Below are 14,216 nucleotides of genomic sequence, written 5' to 3' on the forward strand. Positions count from 1 at the left end.
ATGGTCCTTGTTTTGTGTGTGTAAGAGCGTGAGTGGGTGAGTGGTTGTGTGTGTGTGTGTGTGTGTGTGTGTGTGTGTGTGTGTGTGTGCGTGCCCGCGCGCGTGTGTATGTGGGTGAAGGGAGCTAACATGTCCTAACTACTGTGTGTGTAAATTATTGCTTTACTATGGTACTGTGAAGGATGATCTAGGGTGGGGATATGACCTACTTCGTGGTATTATTCTGTGGTGTCTAGGAGGGAGGGGGAGTATATGTTATCAGTTTGCAAAACATTTTCTTGCTGTTTTTGTCTGGTCATTTAGAATGTGATTATTATCTATTACTGATTTTTTAATTTGGAAGTTCTCTAATAGATTTAGGAGATGTTTCTTGTTACTGAATCTGACTATTTCACGTCCTCTTTTGTTGTGGTAGTGTGGTGGCTTTCTTGCTGTAGATGTTCCACAAATGTTGAATGGATGGTGCCATATTTCCATGCTTTTCTATGTTCCTTATATCTTGTTTCAAAAGTTCTTCCTGTCTACCTTAAGTGTAGAGCATTACACCTGTTACGGAGATAGAAAATTCCCGTTTTTTGGTACATGTCAGTGTGATACTCCTTTTTCAGACATTTTTCTGTACAGAGTTATTGCTTTGGAGTGCTATTTTTATTCCTTGTTTCTTGAGGATGTTCCCAATTCTATGTGTCAGTTTGTTTCCATATGTGAAGGTGTACCAGCTAGATTATACTGTATATTTTACACGCATAGTTGTTTCATTAGGCAGAGAACTCTCCTTCAAACGCTTGAACTGAATTCCTTCATTAATATCGAAAAACTAAACAAGAAGCGAAAATATTTTAACACCTTTATGATTGCTGGCATCAGTGGGTATCCCATAGAAAGAATAATTTTTGATGTTCTTGAGGCTTTTCTTTAAACTCTGAGGAGTTATAACTCCTTTTACTAAGGATGAGGATAACTTTGCTGCAATGGAAAAATCATCAAGCATAATTCTATTAAACTTATTAGTACAGTCATCAGATCTAAAGGTTTGGTGATGTTTTATCTCGTGGTAGGCTTGTGTAAGGTCAGCTGCTCGAACTTTTGTGTCTTGATTCAGATTTAACACAATAATTTTGTAGAGGTTAATCTGTTAATGTGTGTCTTTTACTTGATGTGAGCAACTGTCGAAAACGCTCGTCGTAAATGTAGATAGTTGAACTGTCACATACCGAACACGCTGCTTTGTAATCAAATCGAGATTTAGTTGATAAATTTGCACTCCTTGCAAAAAGTATCACTGAATATTTCAGGCACGTTTCGGCATTGCGTTTTGGAACCCAGTAGCAACAATATGACTACGAGAAATCACCGGTATAGCTTGTCTTAAGTAACATCAACAACTACACTATTCCAGTAAGTGAGACGAAAATGGGGCAATCTTCATAACACCTCGCAAGCTGCTACGACTGGATTTTTTACAGCAGTACAAGTTCTCTTCAGGCACAAGACCGTTTAAAATAAATTATTGTTTACTGGGGGACTATGGAAGTTAGAGGAATGTGATACAATGTATTAATTTACCGTGTTGTATTTCGTTTCATCGAACAGAATCTCTCAAAGCTTACAGAGTGTCAAAAGTATATTTAAAAACTCAATTCTGGGAGTTTTCAGAGTACCAAAACAGTTTATCAAATGGTTCAAATGGCTCTGAGCACTATGGGACTCAACATCTGTGGTCATAAGTCCCCTAGAACTTAGACCTACTTAAACCTAACTAACCTAAGGACATCACACACATCCATGCCCGAGGCAGGATTCGAACCTGCGACCGTAGCAGTCGCGCGGTGCCTGACCAAAACAGTTTATCGAGACGCCCTATGTTATGATGAAGAACCGGGACAATCATTGTTTTCCCGAACGTTTAGACATCCTAGCCATGAGTCTCGTTTACAGTGCTTCTACGTACGGTTTTGCACCATAGATAACTATAGCTCAGCATAAGAGTAACACAGTAAAATTAATGCTCTATGCCTGCCCATACACTATGCTAATTGCCTACTTTTCGTCGACAATATGCGATAGCTGGACACAGTAATATGAGCGCGCACCTTAACAATAAAAGGCAAAGTCGAAGAGAATTGTTGAATGGAATACGATGGAAAAGGTATCATTTGACTTAATTGCAATTTGGAATACCGATACTTATCATGCAGTGATCATTGTATCATATTTGTACAGAAAGCTCCCGGTTATCTGGGTGGCGATTATGCGGCTTGCGGATTAATATCGCTTAGTGCGGCGATATTTGAATAAAAAGGAGAAACGAAACCCGAACAGTTATAATTGGAACGAATATAATGTTTAGAATAAAAATTTCAAGTTGCAAAGACGCAAATGACGAAAACATCACCGATTGGTTAAATAGTGATGCGTATGAACTGGAATTAGAGTGGCTAAGTGAGGCAGATATAGGTAACAATGTATCATTGGGAGAGGAACAGACCGAAGACGCGAGTGAGGATCCCATTGTCAAGTACATTGAATCACTGAATTGCGCTTTATCTATTATTAGAGCATGCGGGGTAAAATTGGTCTCCGATACTGTGCCGACGTACTGAAAGAGAACCATCGTTAGGAAAAAGTGGCTGAATAGACAAAAACAAAAAAAATGGCGAATTATTTTCCGAAAGTGTACGGACAGCAAGTGATGCGAAATATGGTCTATTTCAATTTAATTTTGTAAGTATGACGTCAGTTTCTTGTGAGTAAAGCGTAACCAATGCAGTGAGCTTTGAAATTTTGCATCTAGCTTGCTCTGTAACTACAGAAAACGAAAGTACCCGGTGAAAACATGGGTATTTGGGATTGTCCGTGTTTTACAGTTATCCGTAGAGTCTCGGCTCCTTATTAAGCCAAATAATCGCGACTTGCAGCGGTACAAGTTATTGTAAGAACAAATTTATTTTTGTACTTTCAGAGTACATATTAATGATGTACACATTATAGTAACCATGAACGTTTTGTAAGTGGTTGCAATTTAAGATGCGAGGATAGTGATCTCAATGGGAATTTTGTGTTTTAATTTGCATATATCTTGCACCAAGCTACTTGCTGATCACTATAACATTCACACAAAAAGTATCAACTAAAGTCTATAGGCTGTCCTGTGTAGTTGACTGGGAAACTTCAGGTGATGGCAAATACATGCTTTTCATGTAAGTTAAACATCGATGCCGCACCTCCGAACCGTAAATCATAAACTAAAGAAGGAATTACCCGAATGGAGCGGAAACCGACGTATGTGCTGTACATGTACAGACAAACAAATGATTATAATTTCAGAAAAATCTGATAATTCATTCAAGAGAAAGAGCTTCATAAATTGAATAAATCAATATCGCGTCGGTCCACCTCCGGCCCTAACGCAAGCAGTTATTCGGCTTCGCATTGATTGATAGAGTTATTGTATGTCCTGAGGGATATCGTGCCAAACTCCGTGCAATTGGAACTCTAGATCGTCAGAATCTCGAGCTGGTTCGAGGGCCCTGCCCATAATGCTTCAAACGTTCTCAACGGGGGAGAGATCTGCCGACCTAGCTGCCAAGGTAGAATTTGGTAAGCACGAAGACAATCAGTAGAGACTCCCGTCGAGTGAGAGTGGACGTTATCTTTTTGAAATTTAAACCCAGGACGTCTTATCCTGAAGGACAACGAAACGGGACGTAGAATGTCATCGGTGTACTTGGTTCAAATGGCTCTGAGCACTATGGGACATAAAATCTGAGGTCATCAGTCCCGTAGACTTAGAACTACTTAAACCTAACTAACGTAGGGACATCACACACATCCATGCCCGAGGCAGGATTCGAACCTGCGACCGTAGCAGTCGCACGGTTCCAGACTGAAGCGCCTAGAACCGCTCGGCCACCACGGCCGGCTCATCGGCGTACTGCTGTGTTGTAAGGGGGTCGTGGATGACAACTGTAGCGGCTCTGTTACGAAAAGAAATCATAACACCACTCCTAATTGTCATTCCGTATGGTGGACGACAGTGAGGTTGCTATCCGAAAAAAATGGCTCTAAGCACTATGGTACTTAACATCTGAGATCCCCTAGACGTAGAACTACTTAGACCTAACTAACCTGAGGATATCACACACATCCATGCCCGAGGCAGGATTCGAACCTGCAACCGTAGCAGCAGAACCGTTCCGGACGTAAGCGCCTAGAACCGCCAGGCCACAGCGGCCGGCGAGGTTGGTATCCGACTGCCGTCCGGCCGACAACCAGAGGTGATGGTCTGGGGTGCCATTTCTGTTCTTAGTAAGACCTCTTCGGTTGTCATCCGCAGCACCCTTACAGCACAGCGGTACGTCACCGATGTTCTCGACCCCGTTTCGTTGCCGTTCGTGGCAAGCTATCGTGGGCTTAATTTTCAGCAAGATAATGCCCGTCCGCATACGACGAGAGTTTCTATTGCTTGTCTTACCAAATCCTACCTTGGCCAGTAAGGTCACCAGTTGTCTCCGCAACTGAGAACGTTTGAGAGATTATGGGCTGAACCCTGAAACACGTATGGCGAGGCATGACAGAATCTCTGACCGGAGAGCTATTTATCGTTGCTAGTCTGCGCTTGACCGCGCGAGAGTTCAGTTGGAGAGTAGTAGCGCGTGCGAGATGATTCAGTTGCGAGAAAGAAGTTGTACGTAGCGAGTCGCGAGAGCATGTAGTAGCGCGTGAGAGGTAGTCGCAGTTGTGTGTGAGGAGTCGGCGGGCGTCGACATGGGCCTCTGGTCAAGATTCAGGACGAGGTATCTTTTTTAAATAAGGTAATGAAGCAGCATTGCGCTCATCTGATAATGTAATGCATCTTAAGTGTAATTAATTTGTTCAAGAATCGCCCCAATAATAATTTTGTTTTCAAACCAAGCATTTTGACAAAACAAACATTTTATTGAAAGAAAGTTTCCCATGCATTTCCTTAAAGAAAAAATTTACTTAAGTTCAAAGAATTTTTGCGACGCATTTCCTTCAAGCTATGGCGAAAAATAAGAGCAGATGCAGTTTTACTGAGGTAAGAATTTGTGTTTAATCAGGGCCTAAAGATCGACATTTCGGTCTATTTGCGTTTTCATTGTCACTGAGATTTCATTATCATTGAATTGAGTTTCATTTTTTTTGTGGGGAGCTTACACTTAGCTCTATGTCCATTAGCATTTGAATAAGAATACTTTTACAATTTTGTGGGGAGGTTACATCCCTCCAACCAACTCGGGATTTTTACTGTCCAACACGCTAATTGTGGGGAGGTTACACTTGGCGACATCCGGCCAGGGTCGTATTTCTTTGGGAATCTTCTAAGAAACAGTGAGATATCTGCTCTTATTTGCTTAAATATAATTAGCATTTGGCGCAACGCTTTTACTAATTTTATGACTTTCTTTCCTCAGATCATCGGAAATTAGTTGCTCTGTTGTATTTGTGTGTTGTTTTTGCATTGTGCTTATTTGTTTTGTGAATAATTTTGACTATTGTAAAAATGCCGCGAAAGACAGTGAATAGTGTATCGCGAGGTATTATGAATGAAATTACCGACTTAAACAACGTGACCGATAGTAATTGTGACACGCAGTGTAATGATGACAATCCTGCGTTCACCGACAATGTGTTCCAACCTCTAATGATGATTATTATCTTACTGATGAACAAACGAACTCAATTGTCTCCTCTGTTAATTTGACGACAATTGATGACGCGGGGCGTTCTATTGGAATGAGTGCTGCCCAGCTTAATACACCCGGTTTGGAAAATTCAAATAATGTACAGACAAACTTTTCTAATGAAAATGGACAATGTACTGAAAGTACGACGGATTTATTTAATTCCGAAATAGTGTCTGACAGTGTACATCTGACTGATAAACGTTTTTGTAAATTACAGAATGACCAAATGGTCACACAAAACGCGACAATTGCAAATACACCGTCAAACAGTACAGAGAATGGAGTAGGTAATGTTATTTTGGATCAAATTATGGCAATATTGCTACAAAATAGCGAAGATAACAAACAATTTAAAGAAAGTTTCAGACAACAGAGTGAAGATTTCAGACAACTTAGAGAACAGAAGAAACAAGATAACGAAAATCTCAAACAACACTTTAATGAAAAATTAGACAACAAATCCAGACAGCTTAGTGAACAAATTAGAGACGTTGCCGCGCAGTGTCACGATACTAAGGAACAGTTACGCGCGGAAATTGAGGCTTGTTCAAGAAAAAGTAGCGAAGAAATTAGATCTGTTGCGCAAGAATTAAGGGAAATGCAAACAGGTACAACAGAAACACTTAGAGACGAAATTAGCGGAGTCGCTAAACAATGCTCTGAAAAGGCTACACAATTACGCGACGAGTTTAAAGCAATGACAGCAGAACTTTCGCGCACAATGGATGTTAAGATTGACACGAAATTCGACCAACAGAACACTCAGATTGACGAACGTTTTAATCACCACATACAAAAAAGAGTGATACGCATTTCCGTAAATTTATTCAGGATCAAAATAAAGTAAAACGTCAAGTCATGGAAACAATCACTGCTCAGAGACAAGAAGACAAACGTAAAATGTTTGCGAAGGCAAAAACATATGTAGACAACAATATTGCTACAGTATCGGACAAAATTAATACCATCGAACAGTTGAACACGGAATTACGTGATGAAATTTCTGATCTTAAATCAAAATCAGATACACACACAGCAGATATTCAGACAGTGACAGACAGATTTGAACAATTAGAAATAACACAGGATTGCGATGTCATCAAAGCTGACGTTAAAAAATTGAATGAAACCACACGTAAATTGCAAAAACAGATTAATGCTTCTGACAGTAAAAACGATGATCAGGCAAAAATACTGACTGAAAAATATGATGAATTGGCCAGTCGTATTGACGTCATTGAAAGTAATAATGACAGCAAATCAGACGATACTTCACCGGTTTCGTTTAATCAAACACCTGAATTTCAAAATCTACAGCAGACAATTAATGAGATCGATTCATCTAATAACACGTTGCGTAGAAAATTGTCAAGTTTACAGCAAGAGGTAACAGAGATAAAAAATGTTTCTGGGTTCAACACATCACAGCAGACGCCACTTTGCGAACATTTGTCAGACACACGCAGCGCGTATAATTTGAGTAATCTACAGAGAGTACGGGACTTAGATTCCGAACAACCACAGTTCAATAGATTCTCTTACAATCCTGAACCTGTTCCATCACACAGAGACGATAATTTCGATTACAAACATTTTCTGTCAGTAAGAAAATTTAAAGTGTTTAAGAATGACAGAACACAGATTCACCCACTGGATTGGATTCAACAATTTAGCTTTGCTTTTCGACCGACTTGGCCCGTAACTTACAAACTTGAATTTATTTGCAGCTTTTTGGAAGGCGAACCGGCAACTCGTATGAGGCCGATCGCGAGACAATGTTATTCAGTAGAAGAATTTCAGAATGCTTTTCTGTCAGCGTATTGGTCGAAAACGACACAGCGCGGAATTAAAGATCAGTTAATTAGCTTACCAAATTATGAGAACTCAAATTTTTCCAGTGTGACGCAATTTTTTGAGCACATGGTGCAATAAAACCAGTATTTAAGTGAACCCTATAGTGAATCTGCACTCATTCAATTATGTATTTCTAAATTGCCACGATCATTAAGAGCGTCACTTCCAACGGGTCAGCAAAAAGAAAACATTTCGGCATTCAGAGATCTGTTACAGCTCTTGGAAGTACAACAATCTGATTATTCTTTTGTAAACAAAAATTTTTCATATAATAATCATGGCCATCAAACTTACAGTAATTACGATCAGTCACGTAATTTCAATAGTAAAGGTAATAGACGCTTCAGGAATGACAACCACCAGAACTTTAATAACAGACAAAATTCTGAGTATCAATATCGTCAAAATTTTCAGCAACAGGAACCACATTTTAGTAACAATAGACGTTTTCCACCACAACAGCATGAAAGTCAGCCGGTTAGCATACCTAACCAACAATGTAATGCACAAGGTCAACATAACTTTAATGTTTCGCCGCGTGCACGTATAGTCCCAGATCCAACAAATAGTAACGTACGGCAGCAAAGGAACAACTACGTACAGAAAACACAGTATTTCAATTCCTGTCGCAATGCACCGTATAGGAATGACTATCACGACAGACGTAAAAACGATGAGCACAATTATCAACGTACATATAATAACAGTCGGTCTTACCAACAGCAAAATCATCCGCAAGAACATATTCTCATGAATGAACCCGACAGTAGGTATCATCCAGAGCGTAATACGTCTGGAAGAGGTAATAGAACAGTTCAAATAGTAGAAATGCCACAGCATCCTCCTGACAATAATAACACGTCAGATAGAATTTGACTAGATACAGTACAGGTCGCATCTTCCAGTAACACAAGCACAACTTTAGACACGCAGAATGTTATTCACGAAAATGTTATTACTTTTGACGACATACGAGACACTCTTTTGCAAGAAAGACCAGTTGTTCAAAAAACCATTTCACATCCTGTCATCGAAATTAAAATTGGTTCATCGAAATTTTCAGCAGTAATCGATTCTGGATCACCTATGTCAGTTATAAATGAGGAAACTTTTAACGAGTGTAACAAAGAGAATACCTATCCCACATTACCATTAGGTAAAACGAAAGTAAAAGGAGCAGTATCGAGTAAAGGAGTAGATGTTAAATTACAGACGCATTTATCATTTTGTATTGCAGGTCACACATTTCACTCAAATTTTTGGATTGTTCCTTTATTGACAACAGACGTTATTTTAGGTACTAATTTTCTCATACAACACGACGCAGTTATTGATTTTCGGAATTCCTATTTAATGTTGAAGGACGAAAATGTGCAATTGGCTTTAGAGTTTCAGCATTCTTTATCTGCGGAAGAACAAACAATTAACCGCACAGAGGTCATTTTCGCAACACGTAACATAGACTGTAATTCCACATTGTTCACGGATACGTACGTACATAACCATAACACTCCAGACGAACCTGACTACGACGTAATGCAGATGATTTCCGATAAAGTTAAACAAAGCAGTGCAAATACAGACGACGAACGAACGCAATTATACAAAATTCTTTTACAGCAAGCTCCAGTTTTTGACAACATTCCTGGTACTATGTCCGGATTTATGTATGAATTTCAAGTCAAACAGCACGACACATTTAAAGCCAAGCATTATCCCATTCCGTATATTCATAGAGAACAAGTTAAAAGAGAATTGCACGATATGCTTGACCAAGGAATTATTGAACCAGCAGTTAGTCCGTACATAAACCCGCTGCATATTGTTAAGAAAAAAGATGGTTCACTTCGCCTTGTACTTGATTCGCGTCACATTAATGACATTATTATTAATGAAACAGATCGACCACAGACACTAGAGGAACTTCTACAGAAATTTCACGGTACTGCTATTTATTCCACATTAGATTTGAAATCAGGATTTTGGCAAATTCATCTTCATCCGAATTGCAGAAAGTATTCAGCTTTTCTCTGTTTTGGTGACTGTTATCAATTTTGTAAATTACCGTTCGGATTAACTATTTCTTCAGCAGCTTTTATTCGCGGTTTGAACACAATACTTCCGACAGAACTTAAAGACAGAATCACGACGTACGTAGATGACATTCTTATTGCAGAAGCTAACTGGTCTGAACACAATGTGATTTTAGAACGACTGTTGCAAACTTTTCGTGCACAATGACTCACAGTTAATCTCAGTAAATCGCATTTTGGTAAAACTTCTATAAAATTTCTTGGACACGTAATTTCAGCAGAAGGCATTGCGCCTGATCCGGAAAAACTTCAAGCTCTACGTGACATTACTATTCCTACGACGAAGAAACAACTACGCAGTTTTTTGGGCTTAATTAACTTTTTTAGTAAGTTTATTCATCACTCTGCTTTAGACACACCTAGATTATGCCAATTAAGAGGTAAAAACACTATTTGGTCCTGGGATAAGCAAGCACATTCTGAGTTTGTGAACCTGAAAGAAGCCTTGTTGAATGCTCCACTTTTATCGCACCCAGATCTTACCAGAAATTTTTCCATTGCCACCGACAGTTCCAACACAGCTTTAGGCGTACATATTTTTCAGGAAATTGAAGAAGATGGTTGTACAGTAATTAAAAACATCGCATTTGCACGTCGCATTCTGTTGCCTGCTGAACGAAATTATTCCGTTACTGAACTTGAAACATTATGTGTTGTTTGGGCTTTCACGAGATTTGGACATTTTCTTTATGGCAGACATACCACCGTTTACACAGATCACAGAGCGATACAATTTTTACTTTCGGCTAAATTCACTCACGACAGATTAAGCAGATGGAAACTTTATTTACAGGAATTTAATTTTACAATTGTTCACATTCCCGGCACACAAAATGTTATAGCAGACGCACTATCTCGTTCTCTCAGCAACAATCAGCAAGACGTCGCAACCAACTTCTGCAAAGCAAATTTCAGCGTTATGTACATTCAACAAGTTGCATTTGAAAATTTTATTTCATCGTCATTACAGGACATAGCAAAAGAGCAAAATAAAGACAACGTGTGGAAAGAAATTAAACACCTCTGGCAAGATAGGAATAATGTTACGATTAGAAACCATTACAAAAAAAAATGGTTCTGAGCACTACGGGACTTAACATCTGTGGTCATCAGTCCCCTAGAACTTAGAACTACTTAAACCTAACTAACCTAAGGACATCACACACATCCATGCCCGAGGCAGGATTCGAACCTGCGACCGTAGCAGTCGCGCGGTTCCGGAAACCATTACACTGTACGCAATGACATTCTATTTCGCCGCTCTCATCCTGACAGCAACAATTGGTTATTATGCATTCCTGACGAACTGGTTAACAAATTAATATGGTATACTCATTACGGAGCCAGAAAATGTTTTCTTATACTGAGACAGAACTGTTATTTTACCAACATGGAGAAACGTATACGACGAGTTTTAGCGTCATGTAAAATTTGCCAGAAAGCTAAATCAGACACAAGTCCACATATTCCTCCATTATATCCCATTGTACCTGTTAAATTGAGACATATGGCTGCAGTAGACATTTTTGGTCCAATTCCGAGAACTAACAGAGATTTTTGCTACATCTTTGTCGCTGTTGAACTCACTTCAAAATTTGTTACTTTCACTCCGTTACGCAAAGCTACTGCTAAAACTGTTTCGAAAGCATCTGTAAAACATTTTCTATTTCATGTAGGGCATGTGATGAAAGTAATTTCTGACAATGGATCACAATTTCGATCTGCTATATGGACACGCATGTTACGAGCTAGAAACATTTCTCCGATCTATATATCCAAGTACCATGCTTCTTCGAACCCCTGTGAACGATTAATGAAAGAAATTGGTAAACTGTGTAGAATATACTGCCACAAAAGACATATTGATTGGGACACACACATATTCTCATTCCAAGATGTAATTAATTCCATTCCAAATGAATCCACTATGCTGTCTCCGTCTGTTATACTGAAAAATACTGAACCATCTAACAAAATTAAAGAATTAGTAACATTTCCTACATCTCGTCGATTACGACACCACGAAATAATTGACATTGCGCTAAACAACATCAAACGTGCCGCTGAGCGCCGGAGAAGACAACAAAAACAGGTTTGTACACGCCGAGACTTTCACGTGGGGCAGAAGATTTTAGTACGTACACACTATTTATCCAGCAGAATAAAAGGTAAGTGCAGTAAATTTGAACTTCTATACGCAGGTCCATATCGGATTCGCAGCATTCCTCACCCCAATGTTGTACACGTCGAAACTTTGAGAACCAGGAAAAGTAAGGGCAACCACCATGTGAAGAACATTAAACCCTTTATTGAATGAAACCACTTTATGATTTAACGTGCTATGATGCCACTTATGACCACTTATACAATTATATTCACGTGATTAATTATTGATGACTATCGTATTTTTTCTTGGCAAGTGCCCGGCAAGGTAAGGTTAGCAGGTCGCTCTTCTTGTCGTTACACATCAGACCGTGCATATTTTCCAGATGAACTTACACATTTTATGACCACTTATGCAATTATATTTATGTGACTAATTATTGATGACTATCGTATTTTTTCTTGACAAGTGCCCGGCAAGGTAAGGTTAGCAGGTTGCTATTTCTTGTCGTTACACATCAGACCGTGCACATTTTCCATTTTTTTGTGTATGTACGATTGTCCACATGTTTTGTTTGTATGCACTGTGAAATAGTTAAGATATAACACACACCAGTTGAGTTTGACATTTTTGCCCTATGATATCTCAACATCGTGACTGTTTTACATTTTTTTTTTTGCTGCTGCATTGTGATATTCGGTGTACATTTTTACCTTTGAACACTGTCTATGCTTTTGACATATTACGTTTTCTGTCATGTTATGCTGTATGCTTAATTATGTTACCATAAACCAGTCATTATTTAGTGAGTATATGATGTAAATGCAAGACATTAATCTTTGCTCATCATTTTCAGAAAGAAATAACGTGTAAAGGAAATAAATTAAACAGAAATGGGAATTTCACCTACGGAATAGACGAAAGAAGATACAAAAACCTTATGAGGAAGAGTAAATGGATCAGAATTAACAAGCATTAACAAGAATATACTATACACATCGTAGAATAGCAGTCTTAACTAATTTTTTCTTTCAGAATACGAAGCGATTGATGCAGGCTGTCAGACAGAACTACTCATCTTAGTTTTAGTGATGAAATATGATAGAAATAAGGAATAATTGTTTAATGAATAATGAAGTGACTTTTTTGCAGATGATAATGAATGATGAAGAATAATGATGAAGAATATGCAGCTATGAATAATGAAGTTTTTCTTTACAGGTGATGATAATAATGGAGTTATGATAATGAAGTGATGGATAATGAAGTTTTTTGTTTACAGATGAGGATAATATTGAAGTTATGTATTTATGCTATGTAGTTATTTAAGTATTTGTTGCAGTTCGCTTTGACAGCAGGTGTTATATTGCATAGTATAATGACTGAAGGTTTTGGAAAGGACAGCTATGGAACACATTTTTTATACACATTTCACTACCTGTTAATTCGAAGTTCACTACTTTTCAGCACAAAATGCATTTCTTCTTTCAGCTTAATAATCCATTTTTTATATATTTTTGCAGGAGAAATTATTTATGAAATTAATGTGCTATAAGCAGTTGTTCATTAAATCTGTGTCATTACATATACTCTACTTGTTTCATAACCTTGTTACCACTGACTCATGACGAATGACGTTACACATTTTCATTTACAGGAACAATCCAGAAGCAAATTTTTTCTTTTTCTCTTCTTGCTTTCTCCTATTATTACCCAAAGCAATGCATTGCTAACAAAAAAAAAATATCACCAGTTCCAAATAATGCTACTCATTTAAGAGAGTTCTGAATAATACTGAATGATGAACAATGTTTTGTACTATTCAATACTTGCTGGCCACTGAGTGCCAATAATTAGTATAACTAAATGAATTATGTTAATGCTATGCCAATAATTGACTCTCATTTTCAATGATGACTTCTGATGGTTTATAACTGGCCAATAAGTGCCAATGTTCACTATTCAATTCTTGCTGGCCAATGAGTGCCAATAATTAGTATAAATAAATGAATTATGTTAATACTATACCATTCATTTGCTCCTGTTTTCAATGATGACTTTTGATGTTTTGTAACTGACCACTGAGTGCCAATAATTAGTGTAACTAAATGAATTATGTTAATACTGTACCATTCATTAGCTCCTGTTTTCAATGATGACTTTTGATGTTTTGTAACTGGCCACTGAGTGCCAATAATTAGTGTAACTAAATGAATTATGTTAATACTAACCATTCATTAGCTCCTGTTCTAAATGATGACTTTTGATGTTTTGTAACTGACCACTGAGTGCCAATAATTAGTGTAACTAAATGAATTATGTTAATACTGTATCATTCATTAGCTCCTGTTTTCAATGATGACTTTTGATGTTTTGTAACTGACCACTGAGTGCCAATAATTAGTGTAACTAAATGAATTATGTTAATACTATACCATTCATTAGCTCCTGTTTTCA

The sequence above is a fragment of the Schistocerca nitens genome, chromosome 6 (assembly GCF_023898315.1).
Source record: "Schistocerca nitens isolate TAMUIC-IGC-003100 chromosome 6, iqSchNite1.1, whole genome shotgun sequence".
Taxonomy (NCBI): Eukaryota; Metazoa; Arthropoda; class Insecta; order Orthoptera; family Acrididae; genus Schistocerca; species Schistocerca nitens.